The sequence below is a fragment of the Drosophila rhopaloa genome, unplaced genomic scaffold (genome assembly GCF_018152115.1).
Source record: "Drosophila rhopaloa isolate 14029-0021.01 unplaced genomic scaffold, ASM1815211v1 contig_3, whole genome shotgun sequence".
In the NCBI taxonomy this organism is placed as follows: domain Eukaryota; kingdom Metazoa; phylum Arthropoda; class Insecta; order Diptera; family Drosophilidae; genus Drosophila; species Drosophila rhopaloa.
Window position 1 is genome coordinate 1560627 of NW_025335123.1, and position 11198 is coordinate 1571824.

The window sequence follows — 11198 nt, forward strand, 5'->3', positions numbered from 1 at the left end:
GACCGTTAAGGTCATAAAGGCATACATTTTTCGCATGTTAGACTTTACAAATACTTACAAATTTCTTTCAGTTTACAGCAAAAACGCATTTAACATTTTAGAATTGAGAAGCGTTGTTTATAAAGCAAAATTATGGCGATATTTTAAAATTGTATTTAAAATTTATTGCTTCATTGTATGAGGATATTCAAAAATTACGTATACGAAACGTGAACTTTATTTAATCCTAATATAACAATTAAATTGGAGTTAAATATAGTTGGCCAATGCTAATTTTTTTTCTTAAAGTGATCGGGGTATAAAAATAACCTCACAAATAGTTTTTATTTTTTACATTTACAAGAAAATATAAATTTCCAAAATGACTATACATAAATGTTAATCGTGAAAAAGCCTAATAGTAGAAAAAATAAGAAACTCTAAGATCAACAGAGTAAGTGTAGAAAACTATTGGCACACTAGCTCGTATTAAAGTTAATTTACTATATTGAATAGGTATTAATGACAGTAATCTTTGGAAGTGATAAGTTTTTCAAACTCGATGTTAAGTGCCTGTTTTAATTCGAAATAAATCTAAAGCCCACAAAGTAGTTGTCAGCGAAAAGAATATGATTAGGAGAACTCAAACTTGAAGTATTTCCATCAAATTGAAGTAATAGTTTTCATATCCATTAGTTTTTGTTCGATTGTGATATTTTTAATGCAAAACTGTTAAGGACAAAGGCCGTTTTAATACCAATATTGGTGACTAATTTAGTGGGATTTCCCGATTTTCCCCCTTCCCCCGCGAGTTGAATTTTCATAGCTTAGCTCACCTGTGTTGGTGTTGGTGTGCGTCGCTGTTGATACGTTGCTGCAGTTTTGTGGCTGTAGTTGTAGATGCTGTTTTAGTTGCTCTTTCTCACACACACACACAGATGCACACACGCACACATGCAACCCCACGTGCGTGTGCACGAGATTTATTTGTTCTCGAAATTCTCTTGTTTAATTCTCCGTGTTTAATTTTGGTTTCTTGAAATATTATTTTTTTTAGAATACGTCTTCGTTTCTTCCTCTTTTTCGCTGCTGCTGTTCATGATGATCAACTCATAACTCGGCTAAAAATATATGGACAGTAGGCATATTGTTGTTGAGTCCCGGCACTGAGTTCGATTTGGTTTTGGTTTCGGTTTCATTGCGAGGCCTTTTAGCCCCAGGTTTTTTGACCATTTTCTGGGGTCCGGGCTGGTGTCCTTTGGCTCTCTCTTTCTTCCGTGCGAAGAGGACAAGCGACAGGCGGAGGTCGCAGTGCCGCCGCTTTTGAAAACGGTTATAAAATCGCGCGACACCGACACGAAATTGGCGCTGCTTTTGGCCGCTGTCGCCGTCGCCTTTGCTGCTTTTGCGCCCCGATGTCGCCATTTTTCGCTGGCCAAAACTTTTATGCACTTTGCACTCGCTCTCGCTCGCTCGCACTCGCACGCGCCCCTGCACATGCAGTTGGTGCGCTCTCGTTCTCGCACGCCCTGCGACACAAACAAGCAGTACACACACACACAAACACACACACTCTGACACCCGCACAGCGACGACACACAATCAAAAACCCATTCGGCTACTCGCCCACGCCCCCTTTGCCCACTCTCTCTCGTTCTAATAAAAGCCCCCTCCCCCCGGCCCCATCGTTTGCCTTTCGACCAATGACACTCGACGACAATATTAGCGAGCACACACACACACAGGCATACGGACACACTGGCACGCACTCGCACACACACGCACACATGCACGCAAAAAACGAGTCACAAAAAACGAATGACGACGTCGCCGCCGACTGCGACGCGAGCAGCGCAGTCGGCAGATGCTGGGGACACGAAACGAAAAAGGGAAAACGGGAAAAAATCAAAGAGAGCGGGGCGCTATGTAATCCAATCCAAGAAGTGGGCGTGGGTGGGGTGGTTAAAAAACGAACGCACCGTGCAAAACCAAGGAAGCCAATCCAAAAGACGCAACGACAAGCGACAAAACGACAAGCGACAAACGACAAACGACGACGGCGACACTTTGCAGCGAGTGCGAGTGGGATGGCTAGACTCGGGGATTGGAATGCAGAAACGAGAGGATAAAAAAAAGAAGCTAAATAAATAGCAGGCACACGAAGCAGGACATTCGCTGTTATCCTGACGCCTTCCCCGTCCCCTTCGGTCCCTTCCCCCTCTCCCACCCCATCCACCTTTTTCTCACGCCCACACAATGTCCTGCGAGGGGCGGAGCACTTTACCAATACCATTACACGCGAATCCTTGTATCTTTGGTCTTTTTTCGTTTAGCACAGTAATAACAGTAACAACAATAAAAAAAAATACAAAACTCAAAATATAAACTAACGCTTTTAGCGACGGCAAAACGAACGCGTCGCAAAAGGTGTGGTGTTACTTTTGCTGTTGTTGTTGTCGTCGATGTTGTTGTTGTTGTTGGTTGTATAAACAAAACTCGACCGCTGGCTATTCCGATCCGATTCTTTTGCTTTTTCCGATTCTTTTGCTTTTTGCTTTTTCCGATTACCGATTCGATTGCGGTGTGCGGTGCGATGCGATGCGGCAGCGGCAAGTCGACTTCACTGTTTGAAATCACGTCGCCGTCGCTTTTGCTGCTTTTGCCGCTTGGCGCTCCGCTCGCAAGAAAAAAAAGACATCTGGGAGCCAAACAAAGCACGCACACACACGCAGCGCCTCTATTTACATGCGATATTCTCTGGACACTCGCATACACACACACACCCTGGCACTCGCCGTGCACCCCATACACAGCCACACACATACTCGCGCCCGCTGGCTGTCCATTCGCTGTGTACGTGTGTGTTGTATTGCCAGCTCCCTCGCGCTCACACAATAGTGCCCAGGTTGAGAGCCAAAAGCAAGCAGTGTATAAGCAGTGCTAGCGCTAAGAGAGCCAGCAACCGAGAAGAGAGACCTCCGCGCTCTCTTTGGCTAAAAAGAGAGTCCTTTGACGGTAGCGAATATTATTTTTTTTCCTTATCTTCTTGTTGGGTATAATTATTTTTCGATAGAAATTATTCATGGAAAGCAAATTGTGGGAAATGGTAATTTAAGGAGTCCAGTCGGAGTGGGGGCAAACTACTTAAGATCACATATTACATAACTAAAAACAGACAAAAGAAATCATTTCAAATTGAAAAAAAAAAAACAAATATTATTAGTACTTAATTTATAAGTTTTGTTTAATTTAATTGATAAATTAGATTAATGAAGTATGTGCATATGCTTTTTTTGCGGCAAAATGTTCAATTTGCAAAAGTTACTTAAAGGTGCTATAGAATTCATATTCCAAAAATTTCGTTGGGAATTTGGTTGGAAGGCACTTATGTTGTATGTATGATTGATAAATTATTGTTAATTGTAAAAATGGTGACTGAGACCATAATTCAAAAGCTTTTAGTTCTGGGATGACCAGCAATAGACAAGAAAACAAGAAAATGTCAATCTTCGGCAAGCCGAATTTAATATACCCTGATAGCTATGCAAAAATTAATATATAATTAAATGACTGGATATCTATTTTCATGCATATATGTACATATGTTTAAAATTATTTTAAAAATAGTATTTTGCAATACATTATTTGATTGTTCCTATGGCTTATATTGCTGCCATATATGTATTTATATCTGTTTTCATAAATATGAAATTGTATTCATTTTTGAAATTGTAAAATATCTTATTCCCAAATTACATGCGTATATCTTGAAAAGCAAAGAAGCTATGTCAATTTTCTTTTGATTTTGGGCTCTTTCCTATTAAAGCACTATGATACAGTCTGCCGATTTTTAAAAGCTTAAAATCAAAATTTTTAAATGTAAATAATGGCTATTATATTCTATTTTGCTTACAATATTTTTTTCTAATGCTCCTGTAGCGCAATATCATATATAATGTTTGATCTGTCCCCTCCGACTTTTGAACTACCTGTAATATAAATAAGACATTTGTGGAAAGTTTTATAAGGAAAACTTTAAAAATGAGAGCAGAATTGGATAGCGCTATTTTCCTAGTGATCAAAAAAATATATATTTTATCGGGAAAAGTCTGTCTTGGCTGAAATTAAAATACCCTATGCAAGGCATACATATATTTTTTTATTATACATGCATAGTTGGCTGGCTTTAACATTATCATTTGAAGATTTCCTAAATAAATATATTCGATTAATATGCTTGGTTTCAAACGTACCAGTATTAGAAAATATTGTATACATTAACATTGGGGCGGAACAAGTAAATTGCACTTTGAAAGGACCAATTTGTTTGAAAAAACGCCATTAAGGGTCTGCGCATTGGCTTTAAGGTTTATCACTTAAACGTACAAAACTAGATTTGTAATCAATCTGGGAAGCTTTTCGAAAACTTTGAGTTATTTTTGCAACACCTAACTATTATTAATTCATAACAACTATAATAATTAATTAAGTAAATATTCCCTTACTTTAAAAGTGACCATGACCTCTGAAGTAAGAAACTAATTGTCATTTTTGAAACAGCAACTATTAATATCCAAAAAATAATTATTTTAAAGTTAGATTTGTCTTTTAAAATGTACGGCTATTTAGAGAGTTTTTAAGTATACAATTTTAGAACTAAGACAAATGTTAGCTTCTTTTCTAATCTGGCTCCTATGAAATTTCCGAATGTAATTGTTTCCAGTTATGCCATTTATTTGGGAGCGACCGTTCTGCGAGACTTTTAAAAGGTATTTGCATTAAAAAAATATATATATACATATAATTCTGAAAATTACATGTTGTTTTTTTTAAATGAGCAATACAGTTCATAGAAACAAAAGGTCAGGGGACAGATGTTTGGCATCATTATCATATGGTCATAAAAATCAATCAAAGTCTTTCAATTACGCATAACATCTTCAGAATTAAAAATGTTTAATATTTTATTGTATCAAAAAAATTAATTTATTTATATATACCTGTGTAAAAAACATATAAAGAAAATAAAAATTATAGTAATTTTCTGCACTTATATCAACTTTAGGAGTATGCAAACTTGTATATTTAGTTTAGACTGTTCTTAATTTTCTGACATGATAAAAATGTGGATTTTATTTTAAATATTTAGAGGTGCTGCACAGAAATCACAAAAGTCTAAATAATTTTTTTAAAGGATATAATCGGAAAACAACTGTTTCTTTTTATTTTCCCTTGCTTCATGTAGGCTCCCTTTTAATTGGTTTCAAGCCTCTTTTGATTCCTATGGCACCCGAATTGTGTATCTTGATTATTATATATAAGATATTTTATTGTTTAGTTGATGCTCGAAATGTGCACTGAATACAGACGACCGTTTAAACAGAAAAATTGTTTGTTTAATTGCCTGCAAGTGCAGTGTGTGGAATCATACATTATTTGAATAGCTTTAAGTCCTGCTGCAGTATGCAGTATGCAGTGTGCAGGATACCCGAAACCCAAACCAAAATTGAAGAGCCCCGTCCGGAGAATTGCAGGCAGAAGCCAAATGTCAATAGCATACAAATGGGATAAATTTGTATCCCATGTATGTATGTGTGTGTGTACATAGATATTTGTGTTCTTGGGTTTGTAGACACATTTTGTTTATTGGATGCCAAAGTAAATACGAGTGTGTATCCCCATGTAGAAGTTGGATACATGAAGATAAGCACACAGATGCAGGCGCTACATATTCGCCCGTTTGCAACTGTGTGTGCGTAGGGATAGGGGGGTGGAGGGATGGGGGTTGGGGGATCAAATCGTTATCCAAGGACCTGCCCCACATCCTGCCGAGTGACGTCCATAGAGCGCTCCCTTTCCCCCGCACAAGCGCCCAATCCAAAGTCCAAAGTCCGACAGAGTGCGGTGATCTCGTGGGGAAGGGAAAAGGAAACGGAAAGGGGAGGGCAAGGGGAGAGGGAGTGGGAGTGGGTTCACAGGACTCCGTGTGACACATGAAAATGTGTCGCCAGGACCTTCCCTCTCTCTCGATCTCTCGCTCTCTCTCGCTCCCGCTCCCGCTCTCTTGGCCAGGTGCACCTACTCCCCGCTTTATTGGTCGAAAGCGGAATGGATGGCTGCGCATGGCAAAGAGAGAAAGTCCATCGCTCTGTCTCTGTCCCACAGGGGTATCTTGCGCCTTTCGCCGTCGGCTAAGCAGTGCACCACCCAACACACCCCCGCATCGCCCGCCACAGAGGGGACAGTCCAGAGGATAGGGTATCCGATTGGGCCACGGGTCCATCATTGCGGTAATACCCGGGAGTAACGCTTATCTAAGGTAACCCAAGGTCGTCGTCGAGTCACTACACAATATTTGAATTTCAGAAAAATAAAGTTTAACGTTGTTACCACGAAACACCAAAATAAGGAGATAATGAGACATCAAAACCAAAATTTACAAGTAAGACTGTATTTACTTTTTGTAACTTTTAAATAAAGAATGCCATATGTTCCTCCCAGAAACGCTTGCAATTATTTTTGGGGAACGGACTTACTAAAAGATTTTAAAATACAATTCGTACTTGTTTGTACGCCGATTCCAAAATTATTAATTTTATATTTTAAAAACTTTTGGCTTTTAAACAACAGAGCAAATGCATATTTGCTGTAAGCCGAAAATCTATTTACCACAGAAAGGAAGCCAGCTTCAGCCGAAGTTTATATACCCATGCAGCTATTGCAAAATAATAATAAATAAAAATTCTATAAAATATTTAATTTTTGTTGCCTGTATGTTTAAAAATAATCAAGCTTTGTCGATTTTCTGATCAATTTTTCGATCGTTTAAATGGCTGTTTATGATTTTTATAAATTTTCAACATTATTCTGAAATAATAAAAAATCTCTGTATCTCAAAGAATATCTGTTTTTTTTAGTTTTCCTATTCTTACTGTAGGAGCCATATGATAGTCCTCCGATCCGTTCCTAAATTAATAAACACACATTGCCACATCATAAAAAAAAATATTTATTAATTTAAGGATATTTTCCCAGAAATATGGTTACGGGTATTGACTTTAAAAACTAAATTAATTATATCATCACTTGAGAAAATATTTTCTCAATCTAAAAAGTCTTCGTGGCTTAAGCTTTTCTAAGCTTAATAATTCGTGGTTGGTTACAATAATTTACAACAACAGTTGTTGGCTATAGATTAGGCATGCATTCAACCAATTCTATAAATAAAAAAAATATTGTAAAAATATTGTTTGTTGATTTAATCAACAAAAATGTTATTTTGGTTCTTTTTTATAAGATATTATTTTAGACCTTTCATTTACAATCTAATAGTCAGCTTCTGCATAATGGATCTACAGGGTTTTCATTGTTAGCCGTCCAAATTATTTTAAATTATATTATGGATTTTTAAAACACGGTCCAAAAATATTGAGGCAATATTTTTTCTGAATGTAGGTCGGCCAAGGTCCTTGGGCCGATTTCCCTGCATTGTGGGATGGTCCACGGTCCTGTAATCTTTTCCAGCTGCAATTGACAAGTGTCCAGCAAAGTCAGAAGGGCTCCTCCACTGAAGCTGGGGCTTAAGCTGGGAAATTACATGTTTTGGTATCTAAACGCACATTAACCATCGCGCTCCGCAGTCCACAGCCACTTTTTGTGGCACCAGATCGCAGAGGCTGGGCATTTTCCTTCTTCGGTTCCTTCGCGTTGGGCTTACTTTTCTTATTTAATTTCGATCGATCACTTAGGGAGGACGAAAGAATAGCAAGAACATGCCGCGGGCCAAGAACGTAGTCTTTTTTTCCTACAGATAACACAGATACGCATATAGCTAGCCACATTCGAGGTAGCTCCAAAAAGTTTGTATACACTCAGGAAAAGATTTTTATGCAAATCGAATAATAAATGTAAAATATGCCTTACTGAAATTATAAATATAAACAAGAATTATGCCAGTCATATGTTATTATCTTTAAAATAACATTTAAGGGATAATTAAGTAACTTAAAATTGATGGAATGGTGTCGATTTTACCCCACCCCATAGGTTTCAAAAATTTCCTCTACTACTACGAGTATCTATTATTAATAAACATTTTCTTTATCGCGTCTGAGAAATCATTTTACTATTTTAAAATCATTGTATTTTTTTGTTACAATTTTTTTTTTAATTATGGTTTTTCTGCCGAATTAGAATGTACTAATTTAAGCCACTTCTGAAATTCCCATTCGCATTGTGAGGAATCTCAGCGGAGATTGCATTGGATTTGTGACGGTCATGCGTGGCATTTGAACTTGTGCAATCCAAAGCTGCCCCATATGTGGCACTCGATTCCGTTTACACTGATACCGATGCCGCACATCGCCAAGCCTGTGGAAATCAATTAAGCCAAGTTCTCACGATCGGCGATGACTCGGTGGAGACCCCAGCTGGGGACTTGCAGATGTGCAAGGCTCTGGTAATGGAGATTTCATATGGGGCCTGGATGAGGTGCAGTTCAGCTTCTAAGGATATCCTCAACCTATATATCCACCTCCGACCCTTTTTGATTTTCAAATCTCGGTACGCAGTGTGATATTATGAAGGGGCTTAGAAAGTTATTACGGAGACATATCCAGCTGCACAAGCTACACATTTTGTGCCCCCCTGCAACAATGTTCAAAAGCTTTTGAGCTACGACTATGCTGTATATAACCCCAGATGAACACTAAAACTGGGGAAATTGTAGTGCATTGAAAAGGAGCTTAAAAATATTCCAAACATATATATATTTACTTAATTTGATTTTTAAATAAGTTTTTTAAATTTTTATAATGTTTTGATATTGCTCTTCGGAAAGACGAAGATTGTTTACCCTTTAGGCTTATGCATCTGTACACTTGTATTAATCAATATCGTTCCTATAATAGCTATAGATTACAGACGACCGGTTTTTAATGCACTAACAATTTATTCCAGAACATTTATAATCAACAATATATTCACTCTATTTTTCAAACCTAAAACTTCCAACTGCTTACATGCAAATTCGAGTTAAACAGAAGAAATAAATATTGTTATTCTTTAATTCATTTTTATGTTTTTATACGTTTATCCATGCTTACGTTTTCTTTAAAAAATTCCATTCTCCTTAATTAAGGGAAAGTTTTAAAACAGGACCGAACTGTTAGGGTAACATTACATTTTCTTCAGCGATAAAACTTTTCCAATTCTTAAGTATTATTACCAAATATTAATAACATTAATCTAAACGATTTATAGGAAAACAAAAAGGTTTTTCTTGTTCATAGAAATGTAATTAAATTTCAACCACTAACATTTTTGGGGCACAAATAAAAGTATTTCCTCGAAAAAATTCAACTTATGGAAATAAAGCCGCGCAAAAGGTAAACAGTTGGTCCGAGTTAAGGAAGTTATAGAATAAAAGAATATAGTTGTCAAAAGCTTTTCCCAATCACTTTGCTTCGAGTTATAGAATTTTCGACAGTACGTACAAAAACAAGTTTCTAAGTATAATTTGTATCCACGCCTTAAGTGCGTTGCAAATGTTTGGCTAAAATTGTAATAACTTCTGAAAGGGTGTAAAACGCACTTTGGCGAATGTTTCCTGTTGCGTATGCCCATGTGACTTGCCACCACTGGTCGACCATGGAGGAGGGCCTCGGGATCTCGTTCTGGCCATTGCAGTGGGTGGTTGGCCAGCTCGACTCCTCCGAGTGGCACCAGGTGCAAGCTACTTAGGGCCCGATCGATCGACCGGCTCCGAGGGCTTTATCGGCGGAGGCATCGCGAGGGAGGGGATCGAGGTTCTGGGGAGGATCGGGACCGGGACCGCGACTCTCGAATGGCTGGACTCTAAAACCTGGACCCTGGAACCTCATGCAGCTGATGACCCGCGGCGATTCGAATTTCCGTCTGGACCAGCTTCGATTGCATCTGCTGCGACCTGTGAGCTGTGGGCCAAGTCCCAGGGAATCAGTGAATCCCAGAAAACTGGGCCCAAACGAGCGGTGAGGGGTGAGTGGTGGCGGGGCGGAGAGAAGAGTGAGTGGAGTGAGGAGTGGTGGTGGCATGTCAAGTGGCGGGCAGCGGAGTCAAGTGGCCGGGATTGACTTGGCCAGCGACAAATGACAAATCCGCACCTAGCTGTCATTGGGACCGGGATCAGGGTCGGTTTAGGGATCGGGGTTGGGATCGGGATCGGGATCGGGATCGGGCACTCAAGGCTCTGCAAGATCTCGCACACATGTCTCGCTTCACACAAAAGGGGATTAGACCGTAAAACGGACGGCAGGCATTCTCTGAATTCGGCAATCTCATTGTTTTGCCAGCCTCGGTGGCGCATCCTTGTGCCGCCTAAGCCCTTCACACAGGTCCTGCCAAGTCGACCTGTCAAGTGCGCAATTCACCGAGGTGACAACGCTAAAAATCGGAGCATAAGTGTAAATAAAAAGTGACCACCATACGGGCCCTGTCTTCTCCCCCCACTCCACTCCATTCCCCTCGCCTCACTCCCTTTTCCCATCTATTGTGGATGCATTTGAGCTCGTATCTCTCGGCCCAATAACGTTAACGACGGCGGCAATTGGCAAATTTACGAGAATGTCGATTGGGAACTTTTCATCGGCACTGTACGCACTTCCGCTCCGTTTGAACAGTGGGATGTGCTATATAAAGAAAAGAAAGCGATAAGACAATGTTTGTGTACCGGGGTGTAATGTATTGTTCAAAAGTCCATGGAAGCACTTAAATGCAATTATCACATTTTTAAAAGACTAATTAACCATAAACAGTTGTAAAACAAATACATCTAAGTTATTCGACTCTATTATTTCTTTGCGAAAAATTAAACTAAATAATGAGTTAGGTTATTTTTCTAAATTTTAATTAATTTTGGGTAATTTTTTTTGCACCCACAAATAAAATGCATCTTTCGAGTAGTTTTAATTAGAAAGGCTGATTTAACTGAAATTTGTTTAAGCATTAACATTTGTGCTTTTCCTTAGGATTCAGAAATACACTGAATACGTTTTAGGGAAACTAAATAGTTCTCTCTGTGTAGGAAATATACACTCTACACTGTTTTCCACATTGAGTTTTAAACTTTATTACTGATAGATAACATGAAATCGCCCCGCACTACTGATTCTGGGGGTGGGAACGTCAATAAATATAATAAAGTAACGCGGCTATGGGATACCCTCGACTTCCTGTACTTT

At 38.8% G+C, this 11198-nt stretch overlaps 1 protein-coding gene across 1 annotated transcript in view; it reads right to left on the bottom strand.

The window, feature by feature from the left end:
• The window catches only part of LOC108038478, a 40175-nt gene extending 37542 nt beyond the window's left edge, over positions 1-2633 (bottom strand). Inside the window, 2 exon segments of the mRNA XM_044461080.1 lie at positions 816-1100; positions 2371-2633. The gene's annotated coding sequence lies outside the window, so the exon portion shown is untranslated.
• Positions 2634-11198: the final 8565 nt, after the last annotated feature.